This window comes from Nicotiana sylvestris, unplaced genomic scaffold (assembly GCF_000393655.2).
Source record: "Nicotiana sylvestris unplaced genomic scaffold, ASM39365v2 Un00005, whole genome shotgun sequence".
NCBI lineage: Eukaryota > Viridiplantae > Streptophyta > Magnoliopsida > Solanales > Solanaceae > Nicotiana > Nicotiana sylvestris.
Window position 1 is genome coordinate 237591 of NW_027184341.1, and position 8554 is coordinate 246144.

Here is an 8554-nt window from a genome sequence, read left to right on the forward strand (position 1 = left end):
ATAAAAATCTATACAATATTCCAAAAATCTAAACAAAAAAGGAACTTTTTCAATGAATATAGCTGAAATTTATTTAAAATATAAAGATAAGTCAATATACAAAATTTGAGGAATATTGGAGGTGATTTGGACTAGTTTTGTATCAAAATTCGTAATTAAATCGAGTTCAAAAAGGTCTTCTGCGACACATGTATCAAACATGTATCACGCATGTATCTCACACACAGGTATACATAGATATACACATGATACAGAATTGCTACAAATATTATACATCTGTGATACACAATTGATACAAATATGATACATATGTGATGCACAAATCATTTTTTTTCATGTTCAACTTTTACTTCAAATTTTCAATTCAAACCACCTCAAAACTTCAGCAAATCATCCCAAAACTGAGATTCAAGCTCCTTAAGTTGTGCGCAATCTATTCTAATAACACCCACTCAAAACAAAGCAATAATTTGATATTTTTTTGCTACAAATAGATAATTGGTTAATTTGGCTAATATTAGTAATATTTTATCAATTGGCCAATTTTTGTAATGAGTTACTTATAAATGGACATAGCTGGTAATTTCGCCTTTAAACAATATATAAAAGGAAAAATGACATTGTATAGCCGCTCTCAAAATAATAGTAAAAAAAAAATATTTTTTATATATAATATACATTCTGTATGTTATATATAAAAATTATACAAATTCTATATACTTTTTTGGTTACCGAATGTCAACAGTTTCTAACACGAGCTAAAAGGGATATTTGCTTACTGACAAGGCTAGAGTTATTTAAGAAAGTAAGTAGAGAACAAAATTAAAAGGCCATATGCTGGCGGCTCCATGCACTATTCTATTGTCCATCTGCTTTAGGTTCCAAGTTCTATTATTATTATTATTATTATTATTATTATTCCTTGTCTGGTTATTAGATTCCCACGCTGTAATAATAAGCTGTTGATCTAAAGACAAATAGATCATTAATTACTCCTATTTTACGAAAGATGCCAAGCGGGTGGCGGCTTCATCCACTACTGTATTGTCGATATTATATGCTTTTGATTTCAATTTTATCATTATTTGTATAACTGTGTCCATTACTTATTTGATTATTAGAAACCTCTGCAGTACTAACGTTGTTTTAGATCATGACATACTTCTAAATCTCCATATAAATTTGTTCTGATTATAACTTGACTTTTAGTTAATTCACATCTTTTAATAAGAGAATATATTCTTCATTAGTTTTCACATTATTTGGAGTTGGTGTCACGATCCAATCCTCGAACCCGATCGTGATGGCGCCTCTCGTGGAGACAAGACCAGCCAGACCAAAACAGAATACCTCTTTTAAACAGTTAATCATCATAAGCAGTAATAACATATAATATAATGCTCATAAATTGCGGAATTTAACGATAATAACAGCAGGAACTATCCCGACACAGCCCAAACCGGGGTGTCACAAGTCATGAGCTACTACAGAATCTGCTATAGGTCTACAAAGTACGGAATCCGATACAACAGTCTGAAGAAAACATAAATGATAAAGGATAAGATAGACAAGGGGCTGCGGACGTCAACAACTACCTCGTAACTCCAAATCACTGTCAAGCCTGGAAGGAATCAGCGCTTAGGTGCGGACTCTGCTATACCTGAATAAGCACACATGGTGCAGGGAGTAATGTGAGTACTCCGACTCAGTGATTAATAACAATAAATAATGACCGACAGTATAAAATCACGTAAAGGCACTAAGCGGTTCTATATCAAAACCGTAAAATCATTTAAAGATCAGTGAATAAGGAAATCATGTGAAATTCTTTTAACCAGGTAAAACAGATGTAATCAGTATAAATCAGCTCCTCAAGCATTTTATTTCATCTATTTGTTCTTATCCTCAGTTCTCAATTCATATACTTCTCACGATAACCGAGTCAATAAACATATATACCGTTGCGGCGTGCAGCCTGATCCGTATATCGCTGTGGCGTACAGCCCGATCCGTATATCGATGTGGCGTATAGCCCGATCCATAATAGTAATAGTCGACTGCGCTCACTGGGGGTGTGCAGACTCCGGAGGGGCTCCTTCAGCCCAAGCGCTATATAATTGTTGCGGCGTGCAACCCGATCCATATAAGTAATTGTTGTGGCGTGCAGCCCGATCCATAATATGTATAATATATATATCTGCTGCGGCGCGCAGCCTGATCCATATCATATAAAATACCCTCACTAGTAGGTCATCGACCCCTCTCAGTCATTTAAAATCACAGCCTCTCGGGCATAATGTACGGTCGGGATCTCAGCCCTCATATCTCTTTCTATTTGTGTTTAACATTTCAAAAAAATCTGGTTCATATCATTCTTAAGTAGTTGGAAACATGACTGAGGATATAAATTCTTTAACAAAGTAAGTGAGGAAAACCAGTCAAAAATCCCCTAAGATATCTACAGGTCGGCACAAGGCCCCAAGCATGGCAACAAGCCCAATTCACAACAATAAAGTATATGTCTCAATCAAAAAGGTAGTAAAATATCATTCGGGATGGACCAAGTCCCAATCCCCATGGCATTGAACCTCACGCTCGTCACACAACGTGTATCTCAACTTAGTATAGCACTACGTTGTGCAAATCCGGGGTTTCAAACCCTCAGGACATCATTTAAAACCATTACTCACCTTGAACTGGCTAATTCTCTAGCTCACGACGCCTTTGTCCCTTGAATTGGTCTCCACACGCGTCGAATCTATCCAAAATCAGAACGAATACGTCACAATATGCTAAGGGAACAAAGCCCAAGCAAAAACATTCGAAAAATATCAAAAATCTCGAAATTAGCAAAACCCGAGCCTCGGAACCACGTCTCGGAATCGGGTAAAATTTACATTTTCAGAATCCTCATACCCTCATGAGTCTAACCATACCAAAATTATCCAATTCCGATACCATTTGGTCCTTCAAATCATCATTTTGCATTTTTGAAAGGTTCCATAATTTTCTTCCCAAATTCCATCTCAAATCACAAATTAAATGATGAATTCAGTGATAGATTCATGTATTCTAGCCAAATATGAGTTAAAATCACTTACCCCGATAAATTTCTTGAAAAATTGTCAAAATCCGAGCTCTCTAGGTCAAAATATTAAATAAAATCCAAAACCTCGTATTTATAGAGTACCCCTCGGATTCCGACACCGCTGACCGCACAAAAATGACCGCGGTCTGCGCAAAACCAGCGGGGTCCTCGCAGAAACACCCGCGGCCGCACAGGCCTTGCTCTGCAGGGACAGGCTTTAGTATTGTGGCCATAACTTTCGCTACAAATGTCCAAATTGCGATATCTTTACCGTTCTGGAAACCAGACGCGACGGGCTACAACTTTCGTTTTCGAATCACCTCAAAATGCCTTGTAGATCAAAGGATATGAGCTTCCGAAATTAGACCGACGACCTGCAGGTCTTCATTTCGCATGGACCGCGCACTTGACCGTGCCCCCGCGCTAGGCCACCGCAAAAAGGGCCGCGCCCCGCGCACCAATGACTGCCCCATCTATTTTCTAAGTTCCGGGATGTCCGTACTCGCTCAAAACTCACCCGAGGCCCCCGAGACCTCAACCAAAACCACCAACGCATCCTAAAGCATTTTCCAACCTCGTTCCAATCATCAAAACACTTCAACAACACCAAAAATCATCAAATTACCTCAAGTTTGAGCCTAAGTTCTTCTAAAACTTCCAAAACACGTATTCGATCAAAAACCCAACCAAATCACGTTCGAATGACCTGAAATTTTGCACACATATCCCAAATCACTTAACGGAGCTACAACAACTCTCGAAATTCCGTTCTGACCCTCGGATCAAAATCTCACCTATCAACTGGAAGTCGCCAAAATACTAACTTCGCCAATTCAAGCCTAATTCTACATCGGACCTCCAAAATTACTTCCGGTCACACTTATAAGTCACAAATCATCCGCCGAAGCTAACCGAATCACCGGAAATCACATGCGAGCCCTCTAACTCAATAATCAATATCCGGTTGACTTTTCCAAAATAAGCCTTCCTTAAAGAGACTAAGTGTCTCATTTTTTATCAAAATCAATCCGATTTAACTCTAATACACCGAAAATCGATAACCAAACATGAAGAAGCATAAAATGGGAAAAATGAAGCGGTTCTCATGAGATGACAGGTTGGGTCGTCACAGTTGGTTAATCACACCCAAATCTATTCCTAAAAAGAATAAGCAATCGTTGCAAATATAATCTCGTCTAAGAGTCCGGAGTCGAATCCCACAGAAAACTAAGGCTTAGATACAACTGTTTACTATCACTAAGAAGACAAATTGGAACAATTCCTAAGTTGTAAATATCACTATTCTTATGTCTAACTAATTAATTAACAAATTAAAATAGTAAATTAATAACTAGAGATATTAAGGATTGGAGAAAAGATTAAGGAGAGGTCTAGAGTTATGATTTCCCTAATTGTCGGAATTCTTCCCCTATGTCTTCTATAATTTCGCCTAAGTACTCTCTACCGATCGTGAGTACTATGGGTGTCGTAGCTCTCTCTCGAGCAAGTACCACAGGAACCAAAACTTATTAAAAAGACATTCATCATCTCCTTTAACTTTCAATTTTTTCTTTCTGCAATTCCATTAGATTGCGGTGAGTAGGAGGCATCTGTTTGGTGAATAATGCTATTTTCCAAATATAGTTCTTCAAAAGGAGATTCATATTCATCGCCCCTATCACTTCTTATCATTTTGCTCTTTTTGTTTAGTTGCGTTTTAACTTTATTTTTGTATTGCTTGAATGCATCTATTGCTTCATAATTACTATTAAGTAAGTAAATATAGCAATATCTAGTACTATCATTAATGAAAGTTATAAAATACTTTTTCCCATTGCGAGATGGTATTGACTTCATGTCGCAATATCTATGTGAATTAAGTCTAAATTATTTGAATTCCTTTCAACTGACTTATAAGGATGCTTAACATACTTTGATTCCACGCATATTTGACATTTCGAGTTATTGCATTCAATCTTAGGCAATACTTCCAAATTAATCATTTTTTGTAAAGTTCTGAAGTTGACATGGCCTCAACGTTTATACCCTAAATTATTTGACTCAAGCAAGTAAGAAGAAGCTGAAATTTTATTTATATCAATGGCAATTACATTGAGTTTAAAAAGACCCTCAGTTAGGTAACCTTTCCCTACATACATTTTATTTTTACTAACTGCAACCTTGTCAGAAACAAAAACACACTTAAAGCCATTTTTGACTAGAAGTGATGTCGAGACTAAATTCTTAGGCACTTCAGTAATATGAAGAACATCTTTTAGAGTCACAATCTTTCCAGAAGTCATCTTCAAAGCTATCTTGCTCGTTCCTTCAACTTTTGCAGTAGCAGAATTTGCCATAAACACTGTCTCATTGGGTCCAGCAGGAGCATAAGAAGTAAACAACCCCTTGTTAGTACAAACATGTCGAGTTGCTCCCGAATCAATCCACCATTCTCTAGGATTTTCGACTAGGTTGCATTCTAAAAGCATGACACATAAATCGTCTATTTCATCATTCTTCTCAATCATGTTTGCTTGACTTTTTTTCTTGTCCTTCTTTGGTGCACGACATTCAGTAGCCCTGGGTCCATCTTTTTCACAGTTGTGGCAATTACCTTTGAATTTCTTCTTGCTTGGGTAATTCTTTGGTCCAGATGCCTTCTTTCTCTTTTTACTCGTTGAAGCTTCCTAAACAATATTTGCACCCATTATTGTTGAATTTCCACGAGACTTCTTCTCAGCACCCTTGGTTTCCACTTCAATCCGTAGACGAACAATAAGGTCTTCAAGCGTCATCTCTATGCGCTTATGTTTCAAGTAATTTTTAAAGTCCTTACACAGTGGAGGCAACTTTTTAATAAATGTTGCAATTTGAAACGCTTCATTTATGACCATACCTACACCATAAATTTAGGATTAATAATATAATCAATATCTTTAATAAAAATATTAATTCGATTTATACCTTCGGCAAGGAGGTCATGACGATGACTTGTAATTCTTGAACTTGAGTTATGATAGACTTACTGTCCACCATATTAAAGTCCAAGAATTTTGAGGCAACAAATTTCTTTAGTCCAGCATCTTCCATTTTATACTTATTTTCAATAGTGTTCCATAACTCTTACGAAGTTTCCACAACTCGCCGAGCAAGCGACGACGACGACAGCGTGAGGCACCACTTCTTCTTAACTCTTTAAGATCTAGAAGATGAGCTTCTATATATATACACAAAGATTTTCTTTCCTTCTTCCAATGAAGGACAAAGTGCATTAGTAAAGTGAACTAATTCAAAATTTTACTTCCCTGCATTTCTTTTTCTACCATTTTCTATTCACACCTCTTTTGTTATTAATAACAAAACCCAACAATCCCTGACATGAATGGGGTATGGCTATCCGAAACAAATATGCATGAAAAACTGTGTGTGATTCGCAAGTAATGATTAACCGCATCTGGATAAGTAGGTTTCCCTTTGAACTTTCCGTAGTGAACATATGTCAGATATACTCAATCAATCGGAAGATCTGATATCTTTGAACCATCAAACTTTGGTTTATACCTAGATAGCCATACGTCACACAATCAACCCTTAACCATCTTTGGTTATTATTGTTGTGTTCGTTACAACCATGAACACCGCCTGATTTCATAAGTGCGTAGAGAAGTGGCCTTACACTATTTGAAGTGGCTTATACTTCACACTTATATAGTGGATTCCTAAACGTGTTATACCATAGATACATTATTTGATATACTCATATCAAACTTAGATTAAATAGTCCTAACGCTTTATCCTTGGTACTGAACATTGTCTGCATCATGAGAATGGACCAAAGTTTTATTTGACAATGTTGAACTGTCAGTAATGACTTTGTTTGATATCCTTGAACCTAGATCTTGGGAGATCCAGTCTTCTAGGTAGAGTTACCGCCATAGTGACTTGTCCCCGGCCATAGTCCCATTCCCTTTGATGACTTCTCAACGACCTCTCTAGGTAGGCCTTTTGTAAGTGGATCCGATACATTATTTTTTTACTTTACATAGTCATTTGTGATAATACCACTAGAGAGTAGCTGTCTAATGGTATTATGCCTTCGTCGAATGAGACGAGATTTCTTGTTATACATAACGCTCCCAGCCTTTCCTATCAATCGATCTTTGACCGAAGCCGAATCCGAAGCCGAGCCGAGTGAGAGAGCGACGATGACGATGCGAGGCACCACTTCTTCTTAACTCTTTAAGATCTAGAAGATGAGATTATATATATATACACAAATATTTTCTTTCATTCTTCCAATGAGGGACAAAGTGCATTAATAAAGTAAACTAATTCAAAATTTTACTTCCCTCCATTTCTTTTCCCACCGTTTTCCATTCACACCTCTTTTGTTATTAATAAAAAAATCCAACAATCCCCCACATGAATGGGCATGAAAAATTGTGTGTGATTCGCAAGTAAGGATTGACCACATTTGGATAATTAGGTTTTCCTTTGAACTTTTCGTAGTGAACATATGTCGCATATACTCGATCAATCGGTAGATTTGATATCTTGGAACTGTCGAACTTTGGTGTATACCTAGACAGCCATACGATACACAATCAACCCTTAACCGTTTTTGGTTCTCATTGTTGTATTAGTTTCAACCATGAACACCGCCTGGGTTCATAAGTGCATAGAGAACTAGTCTTACATTATTTGAAGCGGCTTATACTTCACACTTGTCTAAGTGATTCCTAAACGTGTTATCCTGTAGATACACTATTTGATATACCTCATATCAAACTTAGAAACCATTAAAAAGTCTTAACGCTTTATCCTTGGTACTAAACATTGTCTGCATCATGAGAATGGACCAAAATTTATTTGACAATGTTGAACTGTCACTAATGACTTTGTTTGATCTCCTTGAACCTAGATCTTGGGATCTCTAGTCTACTAGGTAAAGTTACAGCCATTGTGACTTGTCCTCGGCCATAGTCCCATTCTCTTTGATGACTTCTCAACCGCCTCTTTAGGTAGGCCTTTTGTAAGCGAATCCGATACATTATTTTTTGACTTTACATAGTAAATTGTGATAATTCTGCTAGAGAGTATTTGTCTAATGGTATTATTCCTTCGTCGAATGTGACGAGATTTCCCGTTATACATAACGCTCCCAGCCCTTCCTATCAATCGATCTTTGACCAAAGCCGAAGCCGATCCGAGCGAGCGAGCGACGACGACAGCGATGGCGTGAGGTACCACTTCTTCTTAACTCTTTAAGATCTAGGAGATGAGCTTATATATATACACACAAATATTTTCTTTTCTTCTTTCAATGACGGACAAAGTGCATTAGTAAAGTAAACTAATTCAAAATTTCACTTCCCTCCATTTCTTTTCCCACAATTTTCCATTCACACCTCTTTTGTTATTACTAACAAAATCCAACAATCCCCCACATTAATGGGCATGAAAAAC